The sequence below is a fragment of the Nerophis ophidion genome, linkage group LG02 (genome assembly GCF_033978795.1).
Source record: "Nerophis ophidion isolate RoL-2023_Sa linkage group LG02, RoL_Noph_v1.0, whole genome shotgun sequence".
NCBI classification, from domain to species: Eukaryota; Metazoa; Chordata; class Actinopteri; order Syngnathiformes; family Syngnathidae; genus Nerophis; species Nerophis ophidion.
This window is the reverse complement of record NC_084612.1, coordinates 89,343,825-89,365,080: the sequence shown is the minus strand read 5'-3', so window position 1 is coordinate 89,365,080 and position 21,256 is coordinate 89,343,825. Positions and strand designations below refer to the sequence as shown.

At 37.9% G+C, this 21,256-nt stretch overlaps 1 protein-coding gene and 1 long non-coding RNA gene across 4 annotated transcripts in view; one reads left to right on the top strand and one right to left on the bottom strand.

Moving 5' to 3' along the window:
- Nucleotides 1-2,403, top strand: part of LOC133548226 (uncharacterized) — a 69,414-nt gene extending 67,011 nt beyond the window's left edge. Inside the window, exon 3 of the long non-coding RNA XR_009805820.1 lies at nt 1,833-2,403. This is a non-coding gene — a long non-coding RNA (uncharacterized LOC133548226). The remainder of the gene's footprint in view (nt 1-1,832) is intronic.
- Nucleotides 1-21,256, bottom strand: part of znf536 (zinc finger protein 536) — a 650,381-nt gene that overhangs the window by 44,439 nt on the left and 584,686 nt on the right. The window lies entirely within an intron of this gene.

The window sequence follows — 21,256 nt, the reverse complement described above, 5'->3', positions numbered from 1 at the left end:
AAATACTGCATACACACTCACTACACTGCATACACACACTCACTGTAGTGAGTGTGTAGTGTGGCACATTTTTGTAACAGTGTTAAAGTTGTTTATACGGCCACCCTCAGTGTGACCTGTATGGCTGTTGACCAAGTATGCCTTGCATTCACTTGTGTGTGTGTAAAAACCGCACATATTATGTGACTGGACCTGCACGCTGTTTGTATGGTAGAAAAGCGGACGTGACAACAGGTTGTAGAGGACGCTAAACACCCTGATTTGGGGTGTTTATGTGCCTAGGCCACGCCCCCCTCCTTACACAAACAGGCATTAGTGTTTATGCTAAGGTGAGCGTGCAGCTTGATACAGTTTGGACGTTGATGCGCAGAAAAAGAATGAGATGACATAAATATCAAGTACACAGGCAGACTTTTTTTTTTATACCTCCTAAAAGATACTAAATCGTGGCTGAGTGAAAAGTGTGGCCGTTCTTGGAAGGGATGCCAGTAAACATAAATAAGTCAGAAGTCCATCGTCTGTGACTCTGCATCATTCCTCCATCCCGCTGTTTGCTTTTTAACACTCGGGGGTCAGCCGGACCCCTCACCGGGCAGCCGTCCCAGAACGCTTAGCCGGCTCACGTCCTGCAGAGCTACCTTCTGGACCGAGCCAGGACTCGTGCTCCCGACGCGACGGCCCGGAATGATAAAGACGGCGATTAGTTTTGCAAACTTAACGGCTGTTTTGCTTCCGTCACATGACTACATCCGCCACTTCTCATGTTACAAAAATTAGCAAGAAAAAAAAAAAAAGGTCAGCTTCACATTGTTGCCAGATTGGGTTGGGAGACAAGCTTTGGACTCCAAGTGAACTTCCTGTTTCCTGTCACTGTGGGGGCCACGCACACATTTGTCTTCTCTCTTTCTCTTTCTCCACTCCAACCTAATAAACTCAATTGCACACCAAAAAACACAAAGGATGCAGGATTTAAAACAAATAATTAATATGAAATATTATTTATTTTATATGTATATTATTTATATTTTTTATTGTATTTTTGTTGTTCATTTGTACATGTTTTACTGTATTAAATTACTATATTATTATGATTAAAAAAATATATATATGAATATATAAATATGTGTGTGTATATATATATATATATGAATATATATATATATATGAATATATATATATATATATATATATATATATATATATATATATAGGTGTGTGTGTGTGTGTATATCCATCTATCCATCCAATTTCTACCGCTTATTCCCTTTTGGGGTCGCGGGGGGCGCTGGTGCCTATCTCAGCTACAATCGGGCGGAAGGAGGCGTACACCCTGGACAAGTCGCCCTCTCATCGCAGGGCCAACACGGATAGACAGACAACATTCACACTCAGATTCACACACTAGGGCCAATATATATATATATATATATATATATATATATATATATATATATATATATATATATATATATATATATATATTTGTGTGTGTATATACATATATATTTGTGTGTATGTATATATGTGTGTGTGTATATATATATATATATATATGTGTGTGTGTAAATATAAATATATGTATACTCCGTGTATACTATATATACATATATATATGTATATATATATATATATATATACATACATATATATATATATATATATATACATACTTTGTATTAAAATGCATCCAAATGTTAACTTTTCAACTTAAATTATACCTTTTGCACTTTTTTGTATGAAAAACTTTTTCATACCAGGTCAAAATAAAAGGTGTGTCATGGCGCTCCAACAAGTGTCGCAGGAAATCCTACTTCTTTTTTTTGTGTGTGTAGCTTTTACTGTTTGAAGTTGTCGTCGACAGACTTCCTCTCTGAAAGACGTTAGCGCACGTGCGCGGAATGCGAGAGGAAGGAGGACTCGGGCGAGGCGAAGGAGGCTGGCACGTTTTTCCCTTTTGCCCAATTCAAAGAGGTCAGAGTCGGTCCATCAAACGTATCGAGCTGACAGACGCAAACGATATCGACGGAATGTCAAGAACAACAGAAGCTGCGTGTGTGTGTGTGTGTGTGTGTGTGTGTGTGTGAGAAAGATCAGAAACAAAGCAACGCACTCCACACTGAACATAAATATCACCGACTGTCAGTCAAACGCACACAACGCAAATGTAAGCAACAAGCTGACATCTTTGAATGTTTCGTTACCAATGCAGACACGTTTTTTTTTTTTTTTTTTTTTACATTTTCAGAAGTTCAACACTTCCTGTCATCGAATCTTATTTGTGTGAATGTTTGGAAATTCACACAGTTACAATTGTTTCAAATGCAACGATACATATATGTAGGGTTGTCTCGATACCAATATTTTGGTACCGGTATCGAAATGTATTTTGATACTTTTTTTAAATAAAAGGGACCACGAAAAACTGCATCATTGGCTTTATTTTAACAAACAATCTTAACATACCGTATTTTTCGGACTATAGAGCGCTTAAAAACGTTTTCATTCTCTCAAAAATCGACGCCGCGCCTCATAACCAGGTGCGTCTAATGTAAAGAGTAATTCAAGTTGTGCTTGCAGACCTCGAAGCACTTTTATTTGTTACATGTTATAATAAGTGTGAGCAGTCACACATAAGAGATACATAGGGCGGGGCAATATGGCCTTTTATCAATATCAATATTTTTAGTCCATGTCACGATATATACCGTATTTCCTTGAATTGCCGCCGGGTATATAGTATGTGCCTGGCTAGAATTACTTGTTTCGCAAAATATTATTTATAATTAACGCATGTCTAGAATTTCCACCGGGTCAAACTCGTCACGTCACGAGTGACACTTCACCTGTCGTCATTTTCAAAAGGGAGGAGGCTGATTTCAATAATTTGAAATCGCATAAAGGAAAGAAGATTAAGAGCTATTCAGTAGGATTTAAGGTCCAAGCTATTGAATATGCTAAAAAAGAACAGTAAGCAGCTATGTTTTATTAACATACCGTAGCTGCGTGTGTCAAATATGAGTCATTGAATGACTCCCGCCTCCTGGTGGTAGAGGGCGCTAGTGATCCTAAAAGTGGGGCGGCATAGCTCGGTTGGTAGAGCGGCCGTGCCAGCAACTTGAGGGTTGCCGGTTCGATTCCCGCTTCCGCCATCCTAGTCACTGCCGTTGTGTCCTTGGGCAAGACACTTTACCCACCTGCTCCCAGTGCCACCCACACTGGTTTAAATGTAACTTAGATATTGGGTTCCACTATGTAAAGCGCTTTGAGTCACTAGCGAAAAGCGCTATATAAATATAATTCACTTCACTTTAAGGGTACATTAAACATCTGTTTCTTGTCTTTTAGTAGTTAAGTAAGCAAACCAAGGCTCCTAATTAGTCTGCTGACATATGCAGTAACATATTGTGTCATTTATCATTCTATTATTTTGTCAAAATAATAAAGGACAAGCTGTAAAAAAATAATTATTAATCAACTTGTTCATTTGCTGTTAATATCTGCTTATTTTCTGATTTTAACATGTTCTATCTACACTTCTGTTCAAATGTAATAATCACTTATTCTTCTGTTTGGATGCTTTACATTAGTTTTGGATGATACCACACATTTAGGTATCGATTCGATACCAGGTAGTTACAGCATCATACCTTTGTCATAAAGTTCTTATGTGTCCAGGGACATATTTTCTGAGTTTATAAACACAATATACACTTTTTTGTGATGCTAAAAAATACCGATGTAATCATAGTAGTATCGACTAAATACCCTCCTGTACTTGGTATCATTACAGTGGATGTCAGGTGTAGATCCACCCATGGCATTTGTTTACATTGTGACGCCGGTGAGCTATTGTATCCTCCTATGGTGTGTAGTGAAGCATGTTAAGCTATTCCTCCTCCTGCAGTGATAATGGTACTTGTAGGAAACTTACTTTATTTAGAATTAGTGATTTAGAAGTAGCTAAAACACTGCCAATTGTGGATGGACAGAGGCCGCTAACTCGCTAGCCTTCCTGAGGGCGTTTCAGTGTTATCGTTTCACCTTTATATTTAGTTTTTAGGCCAAAATGGCTCCATTCTACCTTTTCTATCTACACACTGGGTCTGCTTGTAAGTACTCTGTGATTGTGCGCTGCCGAACATGCTCGTAAAACCAGCAATGTCACAACGTGATGGTGCGCCGTCATGCTTACATAAATCCAAAAATAGTATAGAGTATAGTACCGTTTTTGACTCATTAGTATACTAGTACAGTGGGGCAAAAAAGTATTTAGTCCCCCAGCGATTGTGCAAGTTCTCCCACTTCAAATGATGACAGAGTTCTGTAATGTTCATCATAGGTACACTTCAACTGTGAGAGACAGAATGTGGGAAAAAAATCCAGGAATTCACATTGTAGGAATTTTAAAGAATTTATTTGTAAATTTTGGTGGAAAATAAGTATTTGGTCAACCATTCAAAGCTCTCACTGATGGAAGGAGGTTTTGGCTCCAAATCTCACGATACATGGCCCCATTCATTCTTTCCTTAACACGGATCAATCGTCCTGTCCCCTTAGCAGAAAAACAACCCCAAAGCATGATGTTTCCACCCCCATGCTTCACAGTAGGTGTGGTGTTCTTGGGATGCAACTCAGTATTCTTCTTCCTCCAAACACCACCAGTTGAGTTTATACCAAAAAGTTCTATTTTGGTTTCATCTGACCACATGACATTCTCCCAATCCTCTGCTGTATCATCCATGTATCCATTTTGGTATAAACTCAACTGGTGGTGTTTGGAGGAAGAAGAATACTGAGTTGCATCCCAAGAACACCATACCTACTGTGAAGCATGGGGGTGGAAACATCATGCTTTGGGGCTGTTTTTCTGCTAAGGGGACAGGACGATTGATCCGTGTTAAGGAAAGAATGAATGGGGCCATGTATCCTGAGATTTTGAGCCAAAACCTCCTTCCATCAGTGAGAGCTTTGAATGGTTGACCAAATACTTATTTTCCACCATCATTTACAAATAAATCATTTAAAATTCCTACAATGTGAATTCCTGGATTTTTTTTCCCCATTCTGTCTCTCACAGTTGAAGTGTACCTATGATGAACATTACAGAACTCTGTCATCATTTGAAGTGGGAGAACTTGCACAATCCGTGACTGACTAAATACTTTTTTGCCCCACTGTCTACTAGTATCGATATACCGTACAACCCAACATATATGTAGTGAAGACTTGAATTACAAAAGAAAGTACAGAAATGGAGGTTAGGACAGATACACTAATTATATTAACCTTGTAGATTGTTATTGTAAACATAGATTTTACCAACCAAAGCAAATTTTTGCACATCCGCGCACTTAAGAAGTAAGTAGACAGTGTGCATACTGCAGTGTACTTCTGAAAGCGTCCTGACGAGCTGAGACACAACACAGGACCGACAGTAGAAGAAGAGGACAAGAGGACTGAGACTAGAAGATCCCACTAAAACCAGGAGGAGAGCACACATGTCCCGTCCAAAGGCAAAACCCAGTAACTACATTTTGGTCAAAACTGAGCTGATAATAATTTTGGAGTTCCTAAGTGATATGCTTTACATTAGTGTACGCGATATTGTAATTTGTTCCGTAAGTAAGCTGTTACGCCGCATGGCAGGACCTAGCAACTACCACATAACCGCGTGGATGCAACAGAAAAACCTAGTATCTCAAGGGACCAATCGGAGCTTCTTTGTCAGTCGCCTTATTGTCTTTAATGAGACATTTGTTTCTTTTCTTTTCTTTTTCTCCTATGTCCCACTCTCCCCTATGGAGGGGGTCCGGTCCGATCCGGTGGCCATGTACCGCTTGCCTGTGTATCGGCTGGGGACATCTCTGCGCTGCTGATCCGCCTCCGCTTGGGATGGTTTCCTGCTGGCTCCGCTGCGAACGGGACTCTCGCTGCTGTGTTGGATCCGCTTTGGACTGGACTCTCGCGACTGTGTTGGATCCATTATGGATTGAACTTTCACAGTATCATGTTAGACCCGCTCGACATCCATTGCTTTCCTCCTCTCCAAGGTTCTCATAGTCATCATTGTCACCGACGTCCCACTGGGTGTGAGTTTTCCTTGCCCTTATGTGGGCCTACCGAGGATGTCGTGGTGGTTTGTGCAGCCCTTTGAGACACTAGTGATTTAGGGCCATATAAGTAAACATTGATTGATTTATTGATTGATATTACGGCACGAGGGGATATTTGGAAGATTGGCCCAGGACGTTGCAAGCACCTTCATTAAATGTAGTGAAGTGAAGTGAATTATATTTATATAGCGCTTTTCTCTAGTGACTCAAAGCGCTTTACATAGTGAAACCCAATATCTAAGTTACATTTAAACCAGTGTGGGTGGCACTGGGAGCAGGTGGGTAAAGTGTCTTGCCCAAGGACACAACGGGAGTGACTAGGATGGCGGAAGCGGGAATCGAACCTGCAACCCTCAAGTTGCTGGCACGGCCACTCTACCAACCGAGCTATACCGCTCGGTTGTATTGTTCTTGATTCTTCCCCTTGCATACTCTTTTGGGGCAGATAACTGTGGAGGTCCAAATAAAAACTGGACGCTGTACACGGCTTCTTGCCCAATGTGCAAACACAGAATGGGGCCCACCCGAGATTGTGATAAAATATCTGAAAAAAAGGGCACACGTTCATGAGAGCAGATTCAATCCATGGCTCAATCGGCAAGAAAATGAAAGCTCAAGAAAACATCTCTACCTTTGATGACTTTGTAGATCTTTGTAAGACAGCAGCAAGATAGATCGGTTTTCCTTTGTTTTCTCAAAATCAGCTAGAAGTGAGTTACTAGGTTTTGCCTTTGGACGGGAGACATAGACAACGGCAGAACTTCACATCAGAGTTCTGCCTCTCGTCAACGATCCCACTTGTCAGACCTCCGTGCCGACACACACACACACACACACACGCTGAGACTTTGATCTGTCCCCGGTGTTTTGATTCCATTTCCTATTTCCGTCATCACCTGGTTCTGATTCGGAGGTCTTGACCGGAGCGTTTGGATCCAGACGTGCCGAGTCAGCAGATATTTCTGTCTTCAAACATGACCGTCTAGGCCAGGGGTAGGGAACCTATGGCTCGGGAGCCAGATGTGGCTCTTTTGATGACTGCATCTGGCTCTCGGATAAATCTGAGCTGGCATTGCTTAACACGATAAATAATGAATAATTCCACTTGTAATCACAGTGTTAAAAATAACGTTCAAAATATAAAACATTCTCATGCTTTTTTAATCCATCCATCCGTTTTCTACCGCACCTGTTCAAGAAGTTGCGTTAATGGTAAGAAGTTATTTATTTATTATTGGTTAGTGTGGGGCTTGTCCTCCTGGGGGTTCTTCAGACCACCAAGCACCGACATGAGAGCCTGTTTCAGGGTTACAATATTGTTTTATTTTTCAATAAGTCCCTCAGTTGCTTTCCAGCAATTGTATTATTCTCTTTCGTTTTCGCTCGCGCTCTGGCTCCAGCCCCAACCCCGTTTCTCCTCCTGGCTGCTGCTTATAAATAAATAAATAAATAGGTTGTACTTGTATAGCGCTTTTCTACCTTCAAGGTACTCAAAGCGTTTTGACACTACTTCCACATTTACCCATTCACACACTGATAGAGGGAGCTTATAACAGAGTGACAGGTGATTAGATAACAAGGCCCAGCTGGGCCATCTACGCACCTGTCGCTGATTTCGAGGCCGGTCCTGGCACACCCCAGTTCACTGCAGGCCCACAGGCCACGCCCCCCTCCACAGTTAGCTTCAGAATGTTATTACAAAGAATAAGTGACCTATTATACTCTAGAAATGTTGGTCTTACTTAATAATGCACGCGTTTAGTTGTGTTCAGTGTGAAAAAAAAATATTATATGGCTCTTACGGAAATACATTTTAAAATATTTGGCTTTTTGGCTCTCTCAGCCTGGTCTAGGTGGTCTCAGAGAAGGGAAAAGGACTAGAAGCCACAGTGACGTCCTTGCACCTCTAGATGGTGCTCAGCTGTTACATGTGGGAATTGACCCCCGCTCTCGTGTGTGTGTGTGTGTGTGTGTGTGTGTGTGTGTGTGTGCGCGCTTTAAGAGAAGACAATAAAAACATTCATTTGGCCTGAAATCATTTGTGACGTAAATGTAGAGCGGCGGCCGTCGGAGGCCCGTAATGAAGCGAGCGCCATCTCGCCGCCTCCTAATTGGACGACTTCAACGAGTCCATTACGCGGCTAACAGACAGCGGACAATCTTTTCTGGTCAGTTGAGGCTCACTTAGCCGCAGCCCGGTGGTGGACAAATGTGACGCCGCGTCCTCCTCCCTCCTCAAAAAATGTGCAAAAATAGTTTGGTACCGCTTTGTTTTGACAGGGGAAAAAAAAGCTTGTCTACTATGTTTGGACTCTCCTGCTTTGTGCGTTTGCTCACTGCTCCCAATCTCGTACCCACCTCAAAGCGTCTTGAAATAGTGAAAATCGGTCGAGGAAAACCAGACTTGTGATCAATAATGTGCTGTTGTTATTATTCCTCATTTGGATGTGTTTCCATGCAGGAAGTCATTGGCTCCGAAAGCGAAAGTAAGTTAAAGGGGAACATTATCACAATTTCAAAAGGGTTAAAAACAAAAAAAATCAGTTCCCAGTGGCTTGTTGTATTTTTTGAATTTTTTTTCAAAATTTTACCGGTCTCGGAATATCCCTAAATAAAGCTTTAAAGTGCCTTATTTTCGGCTATCTTCGAAACCACTATCCATGTCCCTGTGACGTCACACAGTGCTGCCAATGTAAACAAACAATGGGAACACCACAGCAAGATATAGCGACATTAGCTCGGATTCAAACTCGGATTTCAGCGACTTAAGCGATTCAACAGATTACGCATGTATTGAAACGGATGGTTGGAGTATGAAAGTATTGAAGAAGAAACTGAAGCTATTGAGCGAATAGCTATTGACACGATTCATAGTGAGATGACGCTGGCTGCTGCGAGATCATTATTAAGAAAAAATGACCGACAGAAAGGCGAGAAAACACTTTTTATTTCAACAGCGCCATACCTTCCGTCAAAACTCTAAAGGCCGACGGCACAGTTCCTATCTTCACAATAAAAGCGCTGCTTCATCCTGCCTGCGCTAACAAAATAAGAGTCTCGGAAAGCTGGCGTGTGTAATAGTGTGATGTTGTTACGCTATATTATGAACGAGACAGGGTGTTATGTTTTATTTTGAAGTATTGATTGATTGATTGATACTTTTATTAGTAGATTGCACAGTACAGTACATATTCCGTACAATTGACCACTAAATGGTAACACCCCAATACGTTTTTCAACTTGTTTAAGTCGGGGTCCACGTTAATCAATTCATGGTATTTGGTTTTATTTTGAAGAACCGGATGTCCGATGCAGGAAGTGACTCTGCATTTTTTTTTTTCGGATATTTACTTCCTCTTCTATCGGACTTTTGCTGATGAGGTAATAGTTCCACACTGCTCCGTGTTTCTTAGGTGTTATGTTTTATTTTGAAGTATTGGTTTTATTTTGAAGAACTGGATGTCCGATGCAGGAAGTGACTCTGCATTTTTTTTTTCGGATATTTACTTCCTCTTCTATCGGACTTTTGCTGATGAGGTAATAGTTCCACACTGCTCCGTGTTTCTTGGGTGTTATGTTTTATTTTGAAGTATTGGTTTTATTTTGAAGAACCGGATGTCCGATGCAGGAAGTGACTCTGCATTTTTTTTTTTCGGATATTTACTTCCTCTTATATCGGACTTTTGCTGATGAGGTAACAGTTCCACACTGCTCCGTGTTTCTTGGGTGTTATGTTTTATTTTGAAGTATTGGTTTTATTTTGAAGAACCGGATGTCCGGTGCAGGAAGTGACTGCGTTTTTTTTTCTGATATTTACTTCCTCTTCTATCGGACTTTTGCTGATGAGGTAATAGTTCCACACTGCTCCGTGTTTCTTGGGTGTTATGTTTTATTTTGAAGTATTGGTTTTATTTTGAAGAACCGGATGTCCGGTGCAGGAAGTGACTCTGCGTTTTTTTTTTCGGATATTTACTTCCTCTTCTATCGGACTTTTGCTGATGAGGTAACAGTTCCACACTGCTCCGTGTTTCTTGGGTGTTATGTTTTATTTTGAAGTATTGGTTTTATTTTGAAGAACTGGATGTCCGATGCAGGAAGTGACTCTGCATTTTTTTTTTTCGGATATTTACTTCCTCTTCTATCGGACTTTTGCTGATGAGGTAATAGTTCCACACTGCTCCGTGTTTCTTGGGTGTTATGTTTTATTTTGAAGTATTGGTTTTATTTTGAAGAACCGGATGTCCGATGCAGGAAGTGACTGCGTTTTTTTTTCCGGATATTTACTTCCTCTTCTATCGGACTTTTGCTGATGAGGTAATAGTTCCACACTGCTCTGTGTTTCTTGGGTGTTATGTTTTATTTTGAAGTATTGGTTTTATTTTGAAGAACCGGATGTCCGATGCAGGAAGTGACTCTGCATTTTTTTTTTTCGGATATTTACTTCCTCTTCTATCGGACTTTTGCTGATGAGGTAATAGTTCCACACTGCTCCGTGTTTCTTGTGTAAATATTATTTCTAAACTTTCATAATACTTTAAAAGTTAAAACATTAAAGTTGTAGGTATAAGTGATGTGTTGTTTTAAGTATTTTTTTATGCACAATTTTGTTAAGTAAGGATTAGAGCGTCGAATATTTGAAATGTTTGGTCATAATTACACATGGTATTTACGCAGGTATCACTCCGCCAGAAAAGTAGAGACCTGTGTATGTGTTTTATGTTTCCAACAAAGGTATGTGGATCTGTGTATTATTATTATTTTTTTTTTTGTGATAAAACGTTTTTGTCAATGTAATTTAAATTATTATTTTTGTTTTTTTGTATCAATTAATGTTGTTTACTTCCTCTTCTATCGGACTTTTGCTGATGAGGTATCACTCCGCCAGAAAAGTAGAGACCTGTGTATGTGTTTTATGTTTCCAACAAAGGTATGTGGATTTGTGTATTATTGTTATTTTTTTTTTTTTGTGATAAAACGTTTTTGTTAATGTAATTTAAATGATTATTTTTGTTTTTTTGTATGAATGAATGTTGTTTACTTCCTCTTCTATCGGACTTTTGCTGATGAGGTATCACTCCGCCAGAAAAGTAGAGACCTGTGTATGTGTTTTATGTTTCCAACAAAGGTATGTGGATTTGTGTATTATTATTATTATTATTTTTTGTGTGATAAAACGTTTTTGCTAATGTAATTTAAATTATTATTTTTGTTTTTTGGATGAATGAATGTTGTTTACTTCCTCTTCTATCGGACTTTTGCTGATGAGGTATCACTCCGCCAGAAAAGTAGAGACCTGTGTATGTGTATTATGTTTCCAACAAAGGTATATGGATTCGTGTATTATTATTTTTATTTTTTTGTGTGATAAAACGTTTTTGTTAATGTAATTTAAATTATTATTTTTGTTTTTTGGATGAATGAATGTTGTTTACTTCCTCTTCTATCGGACTTTTGCTGATGAGATATCACTCCGCCAGAAAAGTAGAGACCTGTGTATGTGTTTTATGTTTCCAACAAAGGTGGTCAATAATTGATGAAACGACGGAATGGTGGAGTGTCTCCTACTTATAAAAAACTACACAACGCAGAATAAGACTCACTACACGTGCACAAGCGAGCAAGGTACGGAATTTGCCGCCAATGTTTTTCTTGTAAAGTGTATGGAAGCTGGATGAATAAGATGCCAAAAACCAACCACTTTCATGTGGTATTGTACAGAAAGGACGACTTTTTTTCTCCTCCATTTGAAAATGTGGGCGTTATCATCATTACTGTCTGATTCCAATCAATGCAAGTCATCAGAATCAGGTAATACACCAACTTATATTCTTGTCTTCGTGAAAGAAAGACATCTATATGTGTTACACATGCTTGTATTATCATTAAACACATTTAACTTGTTTACAAAAATGTCTCTTTCATAAATAAATAAATATAAATGATATATATAAATGAGGTAGATGCCCTTGATTTGGTCAATTGAAAAGTAGCTCGCCTGCAGAAAAAGTGTGGCCACCCCTGCTGTACAACATGGAACTGTAATTGTCAATTAAGGTGTATAAATGGCGGGAAAAAAATAATTTCATCCATTTTTCTGCCGCTTATTCCCTTCAGGGTCACAGGGGGCGCTGGAGCCTATCTCAGCTGCAATCAAACCCGTTCATAAAGTCCTTATACAGCATTCATAACACTGTTTCAGTTTCAGTTTATTTTCAGTCTAACAAAAACATATTCAAACATAGATCACGATTCAAAAATGAATAACATGACTGAAACAGGCAGAAGCAAAAAAAGCTTATATGCCCAACATAACATTTTTTACATTCAATTAAGTTACCTTTTCTATTAATTTTGTAATACAAAAGAAATATAGTCATTCAGCATTTACATTGATGTTGCCCTTTAACAAATAATACAAAAATATATACTTACACACATGCACTTTTTTGTAAATAGATAAAACATACATACCTTCTAAATACAACATTTAACCAAACAAACATACATTTCTAGTTCACATAACTTTTTAAAATACATTGTGACATGTTCTTTTTGAAATTAAATACTGAGTCACTCATTTTTATTTCTCTACCAACAGAATTCCACAAATTAACACCAAGAACAGATAAACATCTACGTTTAACAACTAGTCTTGCTTTTGGTCAAATAAACTTCGATTCATCTCTTAGATTGTATTTGCTGGTCTGTAGAGAGAAGTATTTTGGAATTCCTTCTGGAAGAGTATTTATTTTTGCTTTGAACATTATCTGTGTTGTTTTATAATAAACAATATCTTGAAATTTCATAAGTTTTGATTGAACAAATATGGTCATAATATCCTGCTTTGTTTATTAGCCGTACAGCTTTTTTTTTTTGCAGCAAAACAATACCATTAATTATGGTTATAAAAGTGGTTCCCCAGAGTTCTACACAGTATGTCATGTATGGAAGTATCAAAGTATAATAAATTGTTAACAAATAATTATAATTAAGTAATTCTTTAGTTTTATACAAAACACCAAGTGTTTTTTTATATTTTTGTTTTTATATAATTTACATGTTGTCTCCATGATGATTTATAGTCAATTATAACTCCCAAAAACTTAGTATCAAAGACACCTGCTGTCCAGACTTCATTCATTTTAAAGTTCTAACCCAGGGGTGCCCACACTTTTTCTGCAGGCGAGCTACTTTTCAATTGACCAACTCGAGGGGATCTACCTCATTTATATATATCATTTATATTTATTTGTTTATGAAAGAGACATTTTTGTAAACAAGTTAAATGTGTTTAATGATAATACAAGCATGTGTAACACATATAGATGTCTTTCTTTCACAAAGACAAGAATATAAGTTGGTGTATTACCTGATTCTGATGACTTGCATTGATTGGAATCAGACAGTAATGATGATAACGCCCACATTTTCAAATGGAGGAGAAAAAAAGTTGTCCTTTCTGTACAATACCACATGAAAGTGGTTGGTTTTTGGCATCTAATTCATCCAGCTTCCATACACTTTACAAGATAAACATTGGCGGCAAATTCCGTAGCTTGCTTGATTGACATTCACGGCACCCGAGGGTCTTGTGAGATGACGCTGGCTGCTGCCAGTTCATTATTATGAAAAAATGACAGAGAGGAAGGCGAGAAACACTTTTTATTTCAACAGACTTTCGTGCCGTCCCTTCCGTCAAAACTCTAAAGGCCGACTGCACATTTCCTATCTTCACAATAAAAGCCCTGCTTCATGCTGCCTGCGCTAACAAAATAAGAGTCTCAGAAAGCTGGCGTGCACAAGTGATGTGCACGCCAGCTTTCTGAGGGATCGCTTGTGCACGCCAGTTTTCCGAGACTCTGTATTTAGTTAGCGCAGGCGGCATGAAGCAGGGCTTTTATTGTGAAGATAGGAAATGTGCAGTCGGCCTTTAGAGTTTTGACGGAAGGTACGGCGCGAGAGTCTGTTGAAATAAAAAGTGTTTCTGGCCTTCCTCTCGGTCATATTTTCATAATAATGATCTTGCAGCAGCCAGCGTCATCTCACAAGACCCTCCGGTACCGTGAATGTCATTTAAGTGACGTCTTGGTGAAGATTGATGATCACTCATTTTTAGCTCTATTTTTTTTAAAAGCCTGGCTGGAGATGGACTGACACACCCCCCGCGGTCGACTGGTAATGGGCACACCTGTTCTAACCATTTAAACAGAAATGCCTTGTATGAATCATTACAATTTCCAACATACACCCCTTCCCCAGAAATCATTACCCTCCTGTTTATTGCTCATAACCAACAATTATGAAAATATGCTTTTTATTTTGGGATAATGGCGGCTTTCGTGTTGACCTCTCACCTTTTTATGCATTCAAATGTCTTCAATTAATAAACCAGACTACCTGCTGTCCATCACTGTCACTTTACACGTGCGCCACGTCAAGCCACCGGGGGAGGGGGGGCGGACATCTGTTACCACACACACACACACACACAGAGACGTCCTGCCATCTTTGACACCCCCCTGAGATCCTCCTACATGAAGTAGCTGTCATGTTGGGGAGGTATAAAGATATACATAAAAAAAATACAACAATCGATGTCGCGTGTTTACAGCTGAGCACATTTTGTCACCGGCGATCAGCACCTTCACGTCCATCAGCGTCACGGCTGTTGGCGCCATCGCCGTAAATAATTGAACTTAAAACAAAAAAAATGTCTCATGGAGTTTATTAGTGAACATCGTCTTTGTCAGGCTTGCCCCTGACAGTTTGTTTGTGTTTTAGTTTTTCCTCTATGTGTGTGTAGTATTTCCTGTCAGCGCTCTTATTTTGTCTGTTTCCTGTCTTTCTCCCTGAGTGCTGTGTCCCCTCAGTTGCGGCTGATTGGCACCTGGCCACACCTGGTGTCAATCAGCCCGCTCCCATCCAGTCAGTGCTGGATTATTGTCACTTCTGTGTCGATGTCTCTTCCGTATTGTCGTGTCGTATCGTTTCGTGTCATTGCAGCTATATTTTGGTAGCAGTTTGTAGCTTACGGTCTTTTGTTCCCTGCTTTCAGTTTGTCTTTATATAACACGTAACGACTTCTGTTTTCCTGCTCACTACCCGCTAACTTCCACGCTTGGCCCTTTTGTTTTTGCTCGCCTCCATGCTAAGCTCCTTTTGTTTTCTAGCTCCCATGCTAGCTCTTTTAGTTTGTTATCCGCCTTGTGCGCCGTTTTTGTTTGTACCCTTTTGTTTGTTCGTGTTCTAGTATTTTATTAAATCATGTTTTCCTGTTCAATGCCTGCCTCCTTCTCTGTATCTTGGGGTTCGTCACAAACTAACTCTGACAGTCTTCTTTTTTTGCCGTCCAAGCAACATCTTTTTCAACACTTTTAGTCTGCTTGAAAACACACACGCATGCACGCAAGCACACACACACACACACACACACACACACACACACACACACACACACACAAACTTGTATTTATTACCTTCTTGAGACCCCCAAAAAAAGCCTACATCTTTAGGACCACCCTTTCTAGATGTATAAAGCTGTGTATTTACAACATTAATAATATATACATACTATGCAAATATAAAAAAGCTTGTTGTGAAAAATGAGTTGGAATTTCACAAGAAAAAGGTCACAATTTCACAAGAAAAAATCAGAATTTCGGCGGTATTATAATAAACGTCGTCATTCAACGCAAGTCAAAACTGTACAAGAAAAACAGAACATCTGTGCAATATTATGATAAAAGTTGGAATTTTACTCAATAACAGTCACAATTTTACAAGAAACGCTTAACATTTTAGCAATTTTGTGAAAACAGTCGTAATTTTACTCGACAAAAGTCACAATTTTATAAGAAAACTTTAAAATGTTGGCGACATTATAATAATAATCTGCATTTTACTCCAAAAACTTTTTTGCAAGAACAAAAAAATCAGCACTATTGTGATAAATGTCACAATTTTATTTGTCAAATGTCACCATTTTGCATAAAAATGTAATCATTTTACCCCAAAAAAGTGATTTTGCGAGAAAATTTTGCAATAATACAGAAACCGAAAGAATATGAGAAAATTTTCCCAATTGTATAAGAAAAATAAGTCGACACTGTGAGAAAAAGACTGCTTTTAGTTCAAATAAATATTTTTGAATGTTTTGTTTGTAATTGTTTCTTTATCTTCATTATTTACTTAAATAGTATCTCTCTCTTTCTCTCTCTCTCTTTCCATCTATATATATATATATATATATATATATATATATTTTTCTAATTAATTTTGGCTATGGGAGGCGCATTTCAATTTCTTACACACTTGTTATTACATATGTTTGCCAGAGGGGGAGCCCTTCAAATTTTTTCACACACTTGTTATTTCATATGTTGACCAGAGGTGGAACACTTTTAAAAACGACACAGTGAATTTGAAAAATCCCTCCTTTTTGGGACCACCCTCATTTTGATAGATTTCACCAACAAATGAGACATTCTCTATTAGATGCATATATATATATATATATATATATATATATATACATATATATATATATACATATATATATATATATATATTCAAAATTCAGCGGATAATATGTTCAGGTATCAATCAGAGGTTCAATTTGGAGATATATATATATATATATATATATTAATTGAAAGAAAAAAAAAAATATATATATATGTATATATATATATGTATACATACATATATATATACATATATATATATATATACTTTTTTTTTTTTTCTTTCAATTAATTTTGGTTATGGGAGGCGCATTTCAATTTCTTACACACTTGTTATTACATATGTTGGCCAGAGGGGGAGCCCTTCAAATTTTTTCACACACTTGTTATTTCATATGTTGACCAGAGGTGGAACACTTTTAAAAAAAACACAGTGAATTTGAAAAATCCCTCCTTTTTGGGACCACCCTCATTTTGATAGATTCCTCCAACAAATGAGACATTCTCTATTAGATGCATATATATATATATATATATATATTATTATTATTATTTTTTTTTCCAATTAATTTTGGCAATGGGAGGCGCATTTCAATTTCTTACACACTTGTTATTACATATGTTGGCCAGAGGGGGAGCCCTTCAAATTTTTTCACACACTTGTTATTTCATATGTTGACCAGAGGTGGAGCACTTTTAAAAACAACACAGTGAATTTGAAAAATCCCTCCTTTTTGGGACCACCCTCATTTTGATAGATTTCACCAACAAATGAGACATTCTCTATTAGATGCAGCGGTTTTCCGTATTGGGACCATGGTTTATGTCCTAACTTGTTCACACCTCCTCATAGGGAAGCTACTTTTCCTTGTTGATGTCTCAAGAAGGGTAGAAATACAAGAATGAACACACACTCTCCAAATAACCTCCCAACAAATATTATTTTTGTTTCTGTCAAGATTTGAGTTCAGGTTGTCATTTCTTCATTCTGCTGCTTCATATTCCAAAAAAGTCCATCATGTTGACTTTGATAAATGTACCAAAGGAAGATTGTGTAAAAAAAAAAACGCTGATGTGTGAAGAATTATCCCACTTTGTATTCACAAGTGTTAATTATTTGTGGAAGGCTGCTCGCTTCTGTCGTGTCGACAGTAATCCAACTCATCAAAACTTGCCTGAAAAAGTATTCCTTTATATATTTATAATGACATCATCATTATTTCATACATGTAATATTGTGTGTGTGTGTTTCGTCATATAGTGGTCTCCACTCCTATTAATTAATTGTGGGGTAATTTATCCACTTTAAATGATAATCATTCTTTAATTAGAATGAACAAATATTTCTATTTGTGGTAGTTTGTTTTGTTTTGATGTTTTAAATAGTGACCTCAACTGTAGTCAGCTGGAGGCGTGTCTTAATGAAATTAAACAATGGATGTCCGCTAACTTTTTGCAACTCAACGCCAAAAAAACGGAAATGCTGATTATCGGTCCTGCTAGACACCGAACTCTATTTAATAATACAACTCTAACATTTGACAACCAAACAATTAAACAAGGCGACACGGTAAAGAATCTCGGTATTATCTTTGACCCAACTCTCTCCTTTGAGGCACACATTAAAAGCGTTACTTAAACGGCCTTCTTTCATCTCCGTAACATCGCTAAAATTCGCTCCATTCTGTAAAGACGCTGAGATCATTATCCATGCGTTTGTTACGTCTCGCCTCGACTACTGTAACGTATTATTTTCGGGTCTCCCCATGTCTAGCATTAAAAGATTACAGTTGGTACAAAATGCGGCTGCTAGACTTTTGACAAGAACAAGAAAGTTTGATCACATTACGCCTGTACTGTATATACCTTTATATACATATATACATACATATATACCTATACTGTATATACCTTTATATACATATATACATACATATATACCTATACTGTATATACCTTTATATACATATATACATACATATATACCTATACTGTATATACCTTTATATACATATATACATACATATACGCCTGTACTGGCTCACCTGCACTGGCTTCCTGTGCACTTAAGATGTGACTTTAAGGTTTTACTACTTACGTATAAAATACTACACGGTCTAGCTCTGTCCTATCTTGCCGATTGTATTGTACCATATGTCCCGGCAAGAAATCTGCGTTCAAAGGACTCCGGCTTATTAGTGATTCCCAAAGCCCAAAAAAAGTCTGCGGGCTATAGAGCATTTTCATTTCGGGCTCCAGTACTCTGGAATGCCCTCCCGGTAACAGTTCGAGATGCCACCTCAGTAGAAGCATTTAAGTCTCACCTTAAAACTCATTTGTATACTCTAGCCTTTAAATAGACTCCCTTTTTAGACCAGTTGATCTGCCGCTTCTTTTCTTTTTCTTGTATGTCCCACTCTCCCTTGTGGAGGGGGTCCGGTCCGATCCGGTGGCCATGTACTGCTCACCTGTGTATCGGCTGGGGACATCTCTGCCTCCGCTTGGGATGGTTTCCTGCTGGCTCCGCTGTGAACGGGACTCTCGCTGCTGTGTTGGATCCGCTTTGGTCTGGACTCTCGCGACTGTGTTGGATCCATTGTGGATCGAACTTTCACAGTATCATGTTAGACCCGCTCGACATCCATTGCTTTCCTCCTCTCCAAGGTTCTCATAGTCATCATTGTCACCGATGTCCCACTGGGTGTGAGTTTTCCTTGCCCTTATGTGGGCCTACCGAGGATGTCGTGGTGGTTTGTGCAGCCCTTTGAGACACTAGTGATTTAGGGCTATATAAGTAAACATTGATTGATTGATTGATTGATTGACCTCTAATAGATGCCATGTCTCAATAAATAACTGGGTGCTTCACCCACTTGAACTAAATATAGTAAAAAATGAAAACTTATTATCCTATTAATTTTATTTATCAGGCACTTTATAGCTATTTGTTTTAATTACATTATTCAACTAGTGGCCTCAACTTGAACGGATGCCATGTCTCAAATAATAGCTAATTTTTACATCATTATTAATATTTGGGGTAAAACACATTTTAGTACTCAAACTTTATTTTTCGCGAAGTGTATTTCTTTCACTCTGAGATACAATCTCTAAATAAAAAAAATTAATCCAAACACTTCACCTCATAAATATATAAAACATAAAATGTATATATTGTGACTGATTACAAGCTGAGCACATTTTGTCACGTCCATCAGCGTCATCGCCGTAAATAATTGAACTTAAAACAAAAAAAAAATGTCTCACAGAGGACTCGTCTTTGTCAGGCTTGCCCCTGACAGTTTGTGTTTTAGTTTTTCCTCTATGTTTGTGTAGTATTTCCAGTCAGCGCTCTTATTTTGTCTGTTTCCTGTCTTTCTCCCTGACTGCTGTGTCCCCTCAGCTGCGGCTGATTGGCACCTGGCCACACCTGGTGTCAATCAGCCCGATCCTATTTAGACCTGTCTTCCCATCCGGTCAGTGCTGGATTATTGTCACTTGTGTGTCGATGTCTCTTCTGTATTGTCGTGTCGTGTCATTGCAGCTATATTTTGGTAGCAGTTTGTAGCTTACGGTCTTTTGTTCCCTGCTTTCAGTTTGTCTTTATATAACACGTAACAACTTCTGTTTTCCTGCTCACTACCCGCTAGCTTCCACGCTAGGCCCTTTTGTTTTTGCTCGCTTCCATGCTAAGCTTCTTTTGTTTTCTAGCTCCCATGCTAGCTCTTTTAGTTTGTTACCCGCCTTGTGCGCGCTTTTTGTTAGATATACATAAAATGTATATATTGTGACTGGTTATTTCCCTATTTGCGCTAGTAAAAAGATGACAAGTAATATTGTTTAGTGCAGGGGTCACCAACGTGGTGCCCGTAAGGACCAGATGAGTCGCCCGCTGGCCTGTTCTAAAAATAGCTCAAATAGCAGCACTTACCAGTGAGCTGCCACTTTTGTTAAAATGTTATTTATTTACTAGCAAGCTGGTCTCGCTTTGCTCAACATTTTTTAGAAAAAACTCAAATAGAATTTGAAAATCTAAGAAAATATTTTAAAGACTTGGTCTTTACTTGTTTAAATAAATGAATTTATTTTTGTACTTTGCTTCTTAAAACTTTCAGAAAGCCAATTTTAGAGAAAATATACAACCTTAAAAATTATTTTAAGTATTTTTAAACACATATACCTTTTTACCTTTTAAATTCCTTCCTCTTCTTTCCTGACAATTTTTAATTGTAACGAATAATAAATACATTTAAATTTAATTTATCATTTTATTTTCTGTTTTTTCGACGAAGAATATTTGTGAAATAAAATCAAATAAAATTATTCTGGCAAATCTGTAGAATCAATTTTAAATCTCATTTTAAAGTCTTTTGAATTTATTTTAAAATTTTTGTACCAGAAAATCTAGAAGAAATAATGATTTGTTTTTGTTAGAAATATAGCTTGGTACAATTTGTTATATATTCTAACAAAGTGCAGATTGGATTTTAACCTATTTAAAATATTTCATCAACAATATATACTTATTGTGAGAAATCATTAAGATGATCAGTGTTTCCACAAAGATAAAAATCATTAATTATTAATAATAACATAGATTTAAAGGTAAATAGAGCAAATTGCCTATTTATGGCAATTGTATCAAACTGGTAGCCCCTCGCATTAATCAGAACCCAAGAA